Below are 12256 nucleotides of genomic sequence, written 5' to 3'. Positions count from 1 at the left end.
GCGGGAGATGACTAGAGCATGCACCACTCTGGCCAGACAGTCTGCAGGCAAGGAGGGTCTCATCCTGCATACCAGATGGAGCTGATAAACAGCTGCCCTAGACACAGAATGAACCTGCGCCTCCATTGGCAGAGCACAGCCATCGCGGCTATGAAAGCACTTTCCACAAATTTGTCTAATCCCTGCCTCCAGTGGGAGGGAGTCCCACAGTCTGCACTTCTCAAAGAACTTTCTTTTCTCTGTCTTCCCACAAGAGGATCTCCCTTCTCCACACCAAAGTGCTTGGTGCTGTTTGATCACAAGAAAAAGCACAATTTTTAGTATGCATCTCAGGTTCCGGTGACGGTTCCTTTCATCTGCTTCGCCCCCTTCCTTGCAGGGACATCACAAGAAGGTCTGAAGCGCTACAAGTCTCTGCCAATTAGAGGCCTCTAACATGGCAGCCACGGCGGAAGGTCAGGAGCGTTTGTCTCTCTTCTGAGCACCCTCCACTTCAATTGCTTTTCCTCGGCGCTGCTTTGGAGAGCAAAGAGGGCAACCACAGAACCTCCCGTTGGCTTTTGAGGAGATAACAAGGGCACACGTGATTCCGGACAGCAGATGCAGAACATCTGCGCCCATCTCACTTAAGAGGCCAGGGGCCAGCGCTGTCTGGAGACACTTCCGGGTCACGTGGCCAGCGTGACGAAGCTGCTCTGGCGAGCCTGCACCAGCGCAGCACACGGAAACGCCGTTTACCTTCCCACTATAAAGCAGTACCTATTTATCTACTTGCACTTAGGGGTGCTTTCGAACTGCTAGGTGGGCAGGAGCTGGGACCGAAAGACAGGAGCTCACCCCGCTGCGGGGATTCAAACCGTCGACCATACAATCGGCAAGTCCTAGGCACTGAGGATTTACCCACAACGCCACCCGCATCCCATAATACAATGGTACCTCGGGTTAAGTACTTAATTTGTTCCGGAGGTCCGTACTTAACATGAAACTGTTCTTAACCTGAAGCACCACTTTAGCTAATGGGGCCTCCTGCTGCTGCCACGCCGCCTGAGCCAGATTTCTGTTCTCTTCCTGAAGCAAAGTTCTTAACCTGAAGCACTATTTCTGGGTTAGCGGAGTCTGTAACCTGAAGCGTATGTAACCTGAAGCGTTATGTAACCTGAGATACCACTGTAAAGTTGTGGCCCTTTTTAGCCCATTAACTTTAATAATTGTGTCATGTGTCATTATTTCCACTTGGGGGCGGGGGCGGGAACTCACCACGCAATTGCAGTCAGAAGGGGATCCAAAGGCCATCTATTCCGGCCCCCTGCCATGCAGGAATCACAGCTCGAGGCTATCTGGGAACGGCTGCTCCAGAGCCCTTTGCACCCAGATGGGGTCACCAACAGTTCATGGATGCATGGCAACCTCACCTCTGCTCTCGGGGAAAATAGGCTGCATTGACTCCAGTTGTGCCACCTCCTCCTCTTGTCCCTGGGTACATCAGTCCCTGCCCAGCTACGCTGTCCCTGCGGAGTGGAGATTTCACAGGGTCTCTTCCAGCCGTTGGGTTACGTACCTGCTTGGCTATTCCCAGGCTGCTCACGTACAAGCTCAGGCACTGCTGAATTTTAAGCTCAATGAAGCTTTTTGTTAGATCTTTTTTTAAAACACAGACACAACGTTTCAGTGGAGAAAGGGGGAGACTCTGGCTACCACAGCAGAAGGAAGAAGGGACTGACCTCAGGGTTGTCCCATTAATTACTGCCTTTTGTTTATTTGCAGTTGAAGCCGAACTACTGAATAATCATGCCGAGTCTCTTTTCCCGCGTGGGCCATTACGCTCTCCGGCTAATCTCAGGGAAATTATCAGGAGGGTTGGTGACTTTCCTCCGCCACAGGCTAAATAATGCAGGAGGCACCGGGAGCGGAGAAGCAAAATCCAGGGAGCCACAAAAACTTTCATCACCGGCTCAGCAGCAACCGATGTCTCTGGCCAAATTGTCCCTGCTCCATCCCTGGACAGAGGGGCAGCTGGGTTCAGAGATAATTTCCCAAAGGAGAAAAGGGTGCTCAGAACGCTGTTAAGAAACTCAGATGGCAAAGCTGATGGCAAAGGGCACCTTGAACTCAGGTTACACAGTCTCCACAACAGAATATCTGGTCACCATTTTTTAATAGTGAATTATTATTATTTTTCATTATTATTAACTCAAATGCAGAACCAGGCTCAAACTAACAAAATGAATTTCAGCAGGGACTAATGTAAGATTCTGCACTTTGGCAGGAAGAACCAAAATCCCCCCAAAAAAACAACACCCCAGAATATTACTTTTCTTCCTCCTCTCTCCCACCCCATTTCCTTTTGTATTCTGTCTTTCAGGAACTGTGTATTATTCATATTTGCTAGCCTCTTCCAGCTGAAAAGTGAAATAAGCATGGAACTTGCCTTTCTAGAGCAGTTTTTCTATGCTCGGTGTTTTATCGTGTTTTTAATATATTGTTGGGAGCCGCGGAGACTGGCAGGGGCAGCCCAGTCAGATGGGCAGCACATAAATATTAAAATTACTATTTATTAAAAATATATAGTGCCTTCATCCAAAGATCACAGGGCCGTTTGCAGCGTAAAGTTATTGGGCTTCAACTCCCAGCAGCCCAACTCAGGACAGCCAGCGGTCACGGAGGATGTTTCTAGACCAGAAATAGGATTAATAAAAATATTTAGGAAAACAATTAAGGAGCTTTAAACATATTAAGCTGTATTTAAGTTCTGGCCTTCTTGCAACGGCCCCATCCATCACCGCAAAGCTTCTGGCACAACGCCTGGTGGATGAGGCCCGCTTGCAAACCCAATGTGGCAACTGGGAAGGGCTGTGGTCTCCGGGCTGGATCCCAACATCAGCAACAGGGAGGGTGAGGTTGGTCAGGCAGGATTCGGGCTTTTAACAGCTTCATGGCTGCAGCTTTGAAAGCATCGTGCGTCTTTCCCTGATGGACTGTTTTGATTTTTTAAAAAAAGCCGGAAGAAGCTTCCGGTGCAATTGCTTGGCTCACAGAACGTGATCGATTCACCACTTAACCTTCTCTCAGGACAACTCAATAGCACACATTTAAAAGTCTCTCTGGCTGGAAGGAAGAAACAGCTCCTACGGGCTTGATCGTTCTCTTCCAATTTCCATCGATCCGGGAGACCAGGAATACTGAAACTGTCTTATTTTGAGTTGGTTGTGGTGTTTCACCCGGGTTTTGCAGAAGAGCAGCATTGGAGACACCTAGTTTTAGGCCAGCACAGCCGACACTTATGTCTACAGTAGTCTCCCCAACATGAGGCTCCTCAGACGCATTGGACCACAGCTCACATTAAGGAGTCATGTTGGCTAGGGCTGAGGAAGCTGCAGGGCAAAACATCAGGGAGAGGGTCAGGTTGGGAAAGAACAGTGCCAAATTTACGTAGAAGCTAAACAAGCTACAGCTTGGGGGTCCCCAAAAATGTAAAGGGGAAAAACTGGATGTACATTTCCAAAATGTAAGATAAAAAAAACAAATGCAGTGGTAGCTCGGGTCAAGAACTTAATTTGTTCTGGAGGTCCATTCTTAACCTGAAACTGTTCTTAGCCTGACCACTTTAGCTAATGTGGCCTCCTGCTCCCACCGTGCAATTTTTGTTCTCATCCTGAAGCAAAGTTCTTAAACCAAGGTACTATTTCTGGGTTAGTGGAGTCTGTAACCTGAAGCGTCTGTAACCCGAGGTACCACTGTAAAATGGAAACACAGCAGTGTTTTGTGTTGTGCAGGCTCCTATGATGTAAGTCCTGGGCCCCGCCTGCTAGCCTGCTCCCTAAAATATCACTGGTTTGCTCCTTTCTATATATAGGGTGCCGACATTCTAGATGGACTGGTTGCAAGGCAACATATGCAAAACAGCAGCAAGCCCAAATCCAGCCCTGGGGAAGAACATGAAAAGTGTGTGCTGGATCAGGCCAATGTCCCATCTACTCCAGCTTCCTGTTCTCACATTATGGGAAACTATGGAAAGGCGGCTTACAAATAAAATGATGATGATGATGATTTCTCTCCTCCTCCATGAATTTGTCTAATCCTCTTTAAAGCCATTGAAGTTGGTGACCATCACTGCCTCCTGTGGGAGGGAGTTCCACAGTCTAACTATGTGCTGTGTGAATAAGACTTTCTTTTATCCGTCCATCTGACATTCAGCTTCATTGGATATCTATGAGTTCTAGTGTAACTGGGAGAGAAGGAGAAAACCTTTCCTGTCTCTCTCTCTCTCTCCATCCTCCAATTCATGCAACATTTTGTACATTTCTGCCATGTCGCCTCTTACCTGCTTTTTCTCTGAGCTCTGCGGTTTCCCCGCTTGTTAGGTGGGGAAGTGCTAAAATGTGACAACCAGGATTTGCACTTGCGAGTCTCTCTCGCTCTCCCCCTCCTGTCCCTCCTCCCAGCCCATCCTTTCTGGCCTCTTCCGCCTCTGCGCCTGAGTGGCTGCCTTGCCTACATCTGAGAGACGAGAACAGAGAGCAGCGAGGTTCCAACATCGGACTTCATTGGATGTCCAGGAACTGGAATCATAGAACTGCACAACTGGAAGGGTCCCCACAGGTCATCTAGTCCAACCCCCTGCAATCCCATCTCCAATGAAGAAAAGTCCACCAGCTCCCAAAGGACTCAGAAAGTTCTTGCTGATGTTTCATCGGAATCTCCTTGCCATTTCAATCTGTTGGGTTCAGATCTTACCTTCTGGAGCAAGAGAAAACAAGCTTGCTCCATCTTCCCTGTGACAGCTCTTGAGATACAGTGGTACTTCGGGTTAAGAACTTAATTTGTTCCGGTGGTCCGTACTTAACCTGAAACTGTTCTTAACCTGAAACACCACTTTAGCTAATGGGGCCTCCCTCTGCTGCCTGCCGTCAGAGCACGATTTCTGTTCTCATCCTGAAGCAAAGTTCTTAACCCGAGCTGCTATTTCTGGGTTAGCAGAGTCTGTAACCTGAAGCGTCTGTAACCTGAGGTACCACTGTATTTGGAGATTGCTCTCACATCACTTTTCAGTCTCCTCTCCCCCAGGTTGAACACCCCCAGCTCCCTCAACCATTCCTCATCAGGCTTCGTTTCCTGACCTTTGACCATCTTGATCACCCTCCTTGGCACACGTTACCCGGCTTCTCCGTATCTTTCCAAAACTACCAACTCTCCCCACCGCAAAGTACGACAGTCTCCACACAGACACACACAACTTCACAGCGCTTATTAGCTCCCTGCACCAAGGATATTCACAGAGATGCAAAAGGCGGCAGATGTCTGTTTTCAAAACCGCCTTCCTCCCCCCCCCCTTCAACCCCCAAATACAGTGGTACCTCTGGATGCAAACGGGATCCGTTCCGGAGCCCCATTCGCATCCTGAAGCGAACGCAACCCGCGTCTGCGCGGCTCACAATTCGAAGCTTCCGCGCATGTACGTGACGTCATTTAGAGCGTCTGCGCATGTGAGAGAGGCAAAACCTGGAAGTAACGCACTCCATTACTTCTGGGTTGCCGTGGAGCACAACCCAAAAATCCTTATCCCGAAGCTCCTTCAACCTGAGCTATGATTGTACTTTGTTTCACTTGGCCAAACGCACACACAGCGTGCACCCAGTGGGCCTGTCAGGCTAATTATATTATCAGCGCAGGAGAAATAGCAGCAGGCCCGGCCCTGGAGTGCTTGCGGAGAAAAGAGGCAGGGAGGCCTCCGTCCTTCCAGGAAGCAGGTTCAATAAATGCTCAGGCAATCTCGCCCAACACAACGCCTCCGCTTCCCTCCTCTGTGTGGATGGCAAAGCAGAAAAGCAAAGCTTTGGGTCTCCCTATCTCTCTCCCTTTTTGCAGTACAGTCATACCTTGGGTTACAGATGCTTCAGGTTGTGTTTTTTCAGGTTGCGGACCGCCAAAACCCAGAAGTACCAGAACAGGGTACTTCTGGGTTTTGGCAGTCGTGCATGCGCAGAAGCGATAAATCATACTTTGTACACGCGCAGAAGCACCAAACTGCAAACAGTGCATGTGCAGACACACCACTGCAGATTGCAAATGTGCATCCCGCATGAATCACGGTCACAATCCAAGTGTCCACTGTAAACAGAAGAGCCCATAAACAGGCAGAGGAACCTGGGGTGAGAGCGAGAGAAAATGTGACCAAGCGCTCGGGACCACAGTGGGAAGCTGACATGTGCAAAGGCCTCTGTAATGCAAAGCTAGAGAGCCAAACAGAAAGAGCCATCAGGTTCTCTCTGCACACTAAGCTCCCAGACGAAATCGCCTCAGACTGCTAACTCATTCCAGCGCATGGGATGGGATTCTGGGGTGGAGAGGGGAGGGAGAGTTGCAGAAGGTACCAGTAAAGATAAGGGACCCCTGACCATTAGGTCCAGTCGAGGCCGACTCTGGGGTTGTGGCGCTCATCTCGCTTTACTAGCCAAGGGAGCCGGCGTACAGCTTACGGGTCACGTGGCCAGCATGACTAAGCCACTTCTGGCGAACCAGAGCAGTGCACGGAAACGCCATTTACCTTCCCGTTGGAGTGGTACCTATTTATCTACTTGCACTTTGAGGTGCTTTTGAACTGCTAGGTTGGCAGGAGCAGGGACCGAGCAACGGGAGCTCACCCCGTCACAGGGATTCTAACCGCCAACCTTCTGATCGGCAAGTCCTAGACTCTGTGGTTTAACCTACAGCACCACCCGCGTCCCGTAGAAGATACCAGTGCAGTCTTGCAAAAAGGTATCGACCTCCTGCAACCTCCGTAAGCACAGCGCATGGAGTGGTGCAGTGATGTGAAAGCCACTTTCAGAAAACTAATGGAATACAGAACATCTTTAGCACTCATTTCCGCATTATTTGATCCCCCCCCCCAAAAAAAATAGTGGTGAGACCCCCCCCCCATTGCCATTGGGGGACAAAATGGGCTGTCCCCATTTCCACACCAACTCAACTCCGAGGGAGCATGGGCATCACATAGTTCTTAAGGCTTCTCCAGAAAGGAATGCTTCAACCATCTTTAAATTAAATACAGTGGTACCTTGGTACTCAAACACCTGGATTCCCAAATACTGAAAACCCAGAGGTAAGTGTTCCGGTTTTCGAACGTTTTTCGGAAGCCAAACATCCGATGCGGCTGTCGGCTATTGTTTCTGGGGTGCCTGCACTAATCAGAAGCTGTGTCTTGGTTTTTGAACAGACTTCTGGAAAAGATTAAGTTTGAGAACCAAGGTACCACTGTATTTGGCACTTTTGTTTTTGCTATTTATTTGCGTTTTTGTTTTTGAGGCTCTTTTGGTTAATTTGTTTTTGCGACTGTGTGGGACCCAGTTCAGCTTTTGATTAATTGATTGTGTAACTGCGGAAACGGATAAAAGTTCCCCATCCAAACAATGACTATCATCAGTGCAGGTAAGAAAAAAAATTAATTTTGATTTTTATCATCTACAATACTGTCTTATTTATTTTATAGGACAGTACATTGATTATTGCTTTCATTTTATGGATGATTGGTCTCGTTAGAGAATAAAATTCAAGTTAAATTGCTGTTTTAGGCTTTGTTTTTAAAAGTCTGAAATGGATAAATCCCTTTTTGCATTACTTTCTATGGGAAAGCGTGTCTTGGGTTTGGAACGCTTTGGTTTTGGAACTTCTGGAATGGATTAACTTTGGGAACCAAGGGACCACTGTACAGAAGAAGTAAAACCAGCTGGATAAATACAGTGGTGCCCCACAAGACGAATGCCTCGCAAGACAGAAAACTCGCTAGACGAAAGGGTTTTCCGTTTTGGAGGCGCTTCGCAAAACAAATTTCCCTATGGGCTTGCTTCGCAAGATGAAAATGTCTTGTGAGTTCCTGCGGGGTTTTTTTCCCTCCCCCCCTTTTCCTAAGCCCTAAGCCGCTTAACAGCTGATCCGCTAAAAGCCGCTAAACCGCTAATAGCGCTAATCCGCTAAGCTGTCAATGGGCTTGCTTTGCAAGACAAAAAAACCGCTAGACGAAGAGACTCACGGAACAGATTAATTTCGTCTTGCGAGGCACCACTGTATTGGGCTGCATTCACACAACTGTGTTCCATTACCATGACGTTTCCCTGTTGATTTCCTCATTTTATTTGAGCTTTCACACAACCAAAAAAGCCATTTCTGAAAAAAATGTGCACGTTTAGTCCTCGTTTCTGTGTTATTTGATTCCAGAGGAAATCTGCCTGCAGCCCCTTTCACCCAGAAGATCGCAGGAATAAAGCAATGAAATGTGTGTCTCTTTCCTGCTGTTTTCATGGTGGAACAGAAAGTAACAGCGTCACCCAAGGTACCCTGCGCTGAGCAAAGTTTCAGCACAGGGGCATCCAGGTATATCGCTCCAAAAGGCACAAACCCACAACCCAAGAGGAGCTGCAGTTTAAAAGAAGCATCAGGAAATGGGACAGAAATTAGAATCAGGAGAACTAATGAAAAATTTCCCCCAATCTGCACGCAGCATTAAAGTGCATTGACTCCACAACATCCCGTCAATGTTTCCATCTCCACAGAGATTACTAAAGGTAGATTCTTCCTGAGCACTAACCCCAAGAGTACGTTTCTGCCACGTAAACCCATTCCACCAAATCACCCTTCCATTATCCTAAAACAGATAGGTAGCCGTGTTGATCTGCCATAGTTGAAACAAAATACAGTGGTACCTTGGGTTACAGATGCTTCAGGTTACAGACTCCGCTAACCCAGAAATATTACCTCAGGTTAAGAACTTTGCTTCAGGATGAGAACAGAAATCGTCCTCTGGCGGAGCGGCAGCACCAGGAGGCACCATTAGCTAAAGTGGTGCTTCAGGTTAAGAACAGTTTCAGGTTAAGAATGGACCTCCAGAACGAATTAAGTTCATAACCAGAGGTACCACTGTAAAAAAATTCCTTCCAGTAGCACCTTAGAGACCAACTGTTATTGGTATGAGCTTTCATGTGCATGCACACTTCTTCAGATACCTTCTTCAGATATTTCATGAATGCACACGAAAGCTCATACCAATAACAAACTTAGTTGGTCTCTAAGGTGCTACTGGAAGGAATTTTTTTTATTATCCTAAAAAATTTACTTGCAGCCCAGCAACCACAACGTCAACGACAACCACCCCATCAGGGTGGATTTGATTTAAATCAAATTGATTTAAATCACAATTTAAATCACTAGTCAGTAAGACTTGATTTAAATCTCTCTTCTTCTTTTTTACAGAAAGATTCATTCTTGCTGGTACAATCTTAATATTTACAACCAGATTAAGGTTCCATTTTTGGAACAATAAATTTTCAGAGTAGTTTTTACATTTATATCAAAAATTACTGATTTGGTTATACTGTTAGAAAGACATTGACTGATCATTATGAAATTATTGTGAGGTTTAATAACTTGACTGTTTCTATTTGAACAACTTTTCTGCTGTACTTTATTGGGAGGAGAAAAACAATCATTTCCTTAATAACAATTTATTTAACTAAAACAATAACATTACAGCATATGTATCCATGTTTGTTAAGTTATGTGGTTAAACGATTAAAAGAAAACAACAACTTAGACTGAGTTTTAGAACACATGAAAAACTTAAAAGAAATCCTTATTTCCTGATGAATAGCCTATGGACTAGAATGCCACTTAAATAGAAAACTACCTTTAGAAAGATTTTTCCTCCAAAAGCATTTTATGTTAAAAAATCCAATTAAAATAAAAAAAATCTGATTTAAATAAAAAAATCTGATTTTTTTGTTTTATTATTATTTTTTAAATCATTCATTTTTATCCACCCCGCACCCCAACTCTCCTGCTTGCTCTATCCAACAAAAGCATCCTGTCACAGAGGCGCTCAGTCCACTCCCAGCATTTAAGCTCCATCCTTTGAACCCACACCATTAAATGCAACAGAAGTTCAGAGCGGATGTTTAAAAATCCACATTCATTCAGATTGCAATTCTAAATGTAGACTGCCTGCTTAGGATCCCAAACAATCCATTTCTTCTGCTGCTGCTCTGCAAGTCCTGATCAAGACCCCTCCTGCTCCACTCACTAGCGAGCGAGCCTGAGGTTACTGCACAGATCTTAACACAAGTGCATGAACTTACAGAGGAGTTATGATCTTGCCAATAAGATAGCCAGCTGGGGAGGAGGACAAGGGGGCTCATTTATCTTGAAACGTCCATAACCAGCTGGGCAGCCTCCTTGTAAGGTCAGGGTGAAGGCATGGAGGCTGCAAAGAGCAGGAGCAGATATTGGTCTTTCCCGGAACACTTTTGACCCAACCTGCTCCACTTCGTGGGAAAGGGGTAACCAGTCGTTTGGAGGATGGATGGCGGCTAATGGATTGAGGCTGAATCCTGACAAGACAGAAGTACTGTTCTTGGGGGAAAGGAGGTCAATTCTGTGTCCAGGGCAGCTGTCTCCCAGCTCCATCTGGTACGTAGGCTGAGACCCTATCTGCCTGCGGACTGCCTCGCCAGAGTTGTGCATGCTCTGGTTATCTCCCGCTTGGACTACTGCAATGCACTCTACGTGGGGCTACCTTTGAAGGTGACTCGGAAACTACAACTAATCCAGAACGCGGCAGCTAGACTGGTGACTGGGAGCGGCCGCCGAGACCATATAACACCGGTCTTGAAAGACCTACACTGGCTCCCAGTACGTTTCCGAGCACAACTCAAAGTGTTGGTGTTGACCTTTAAAGCCCTAAATGGCCTCGGTCCAGTATACCTGAAGGAGCGTCTCCACCCCCATCGTTCTGCCCGGACACTGAGGTCCAGCGCCGAGGGCCTTCTGGCGGTTCCCTCATTACGAGAAGCAAAGCTACAGGGAACCAGGCAGAGGGCCTTCTCGGTGGTGGCACCCGCCCTGTGGAACACCATCCCATCACATGTCAAAGAGATAAAAAACTACCTGACATTTAGAAGACATCTGAAGGCAGCCCTGTACGGGGAAGTTTTTAATGTTTGATGAAGAAGAGGCTGCTGGATCAGGACCATGGCCCGTCCTATTCTCACAGTGGCCAACCAGATGCCTGTAAACAGGATTGAGGCAGAAGAGCCCTCTTTCCCTCCTGCACCATCCATCAACTGGTACAGTGGTATCTCGGGTTACATACGCTTCAGGTTACATATGCTTCAGGTTACACACTCCGCTAACCCAGAAATAGTGCTTCAGGTTAAGAGCTTTGCTTCAGGAGAAGAACAGAAATCAGGCTCCAGTGGCACGGCGGCAGCCGGAGGCCCCATTAGCTAAAGTGGTGCTTCAGATTAAGAACAGTTTCAGGTTAAGAACGGACCTCTGGAACGAATTCAGCTTCGTTGGGTGTGCACAAGTTCCAGTGTTAGGAGAGAGGGAGGAAAACTTTTCTCTGTCCACAGATGTCTGTGGCACAGCTGGAGCCTGGGATAGCTCTGTCAGTAGAGCATGAAGCTGTTAATCTCATGGTTCAGGGTTCGAGACCCACAGTGGGCAAAAGATTCCTGCACTGCAGGGGTTGGACTGGATGATCCTTGGGGTTTCTTGCAACTCTACGATTCTATTATCCCAAATTAAGAGGGCCTAACCCAGGAGTCAGCTGGAAAATGCAGCCTTGCCTTCCTTTCTCAAGGCCCTGGAGGGGGCGGCTGCAAGAGCTCCACCTCTCCCTTCCAGCCCAGCCCAGTCCCGAAAGGCGGTGTTGGGGGGGGGGGACTTTATGCTTCTTGTAATTGGTCAAATAAAGGATAAAAGGGAAAGGAATTCCCCTGGGGTTCTGGCAGAGGCAATCTTAGGTCAGCTCCTCTAATCCACAGCCCTGCCATTGTGAGGGAGTCAAGCAGCCACAGCCGTGGGCTGGAGCAGTTTGCAAAAAGGTCTCGGAGGGTCAACCCTGAAAGGATTTATTAACCGACACAACCTCAGGCTGTTGCCAATCCCAAGCGGTTGTTGCTCGGCTCCAATTTCATGGTGCAATCTGGGGCTGAAGCTCTCCTCCCTGCCGCAGCCCATCTCCGAGGCCGGAGAGCTTCCCTCTTGCAAATCAGGCATTTCCCATCCTCGCAATATCCAAGCCGCACTTTGGCCAAACTCAAATTGGAAGCGAACCTTTACTTTCAACCTTCCACACTAAAAAAAGTTACCGTATTTTTTGCTCTATAAGACTCACTTTTTCCCTCCTAAAAAGTAAGGGGAAATGTGTGCGCATCTTATGGAGCGAATGCAGGCTGCACAGCTATCCCAGAAGCCAGAACAGCAA

At 47.3% G+C, this 12256-nt stretch overlaps 1 protein-coding gene across 1 annotated transcript in view; it reads right to left on the bottom strand.

The window, feature by feature from the left end:
• Positions 1-12256, bottom strand: part of CNTFR (ciliary neurotrophic factor receptor) — a 430283-nt gene that overhangs the window by 396997 nt on the left and 21030 nt on the right. The gene's annotated exons all lie outside the window — the stretch shown is intronic.

Source organism: Podarcis cretensis (genome assembly GCF_951804945.1).
Source record: "Podarcis cretensis genome assembly, chromosome: 11".
Taxonomy (NCBI): Eukaryota; Metazoa; Chordata; class Lepidosauria; order Squamata; family Lacertidae; genus Podarcis; species Podarcis cretensis.
Note: the sequence above shows the minus strand (reverse complement) of the source record. Positions and strands in the feature narration are given on the sequence as shown.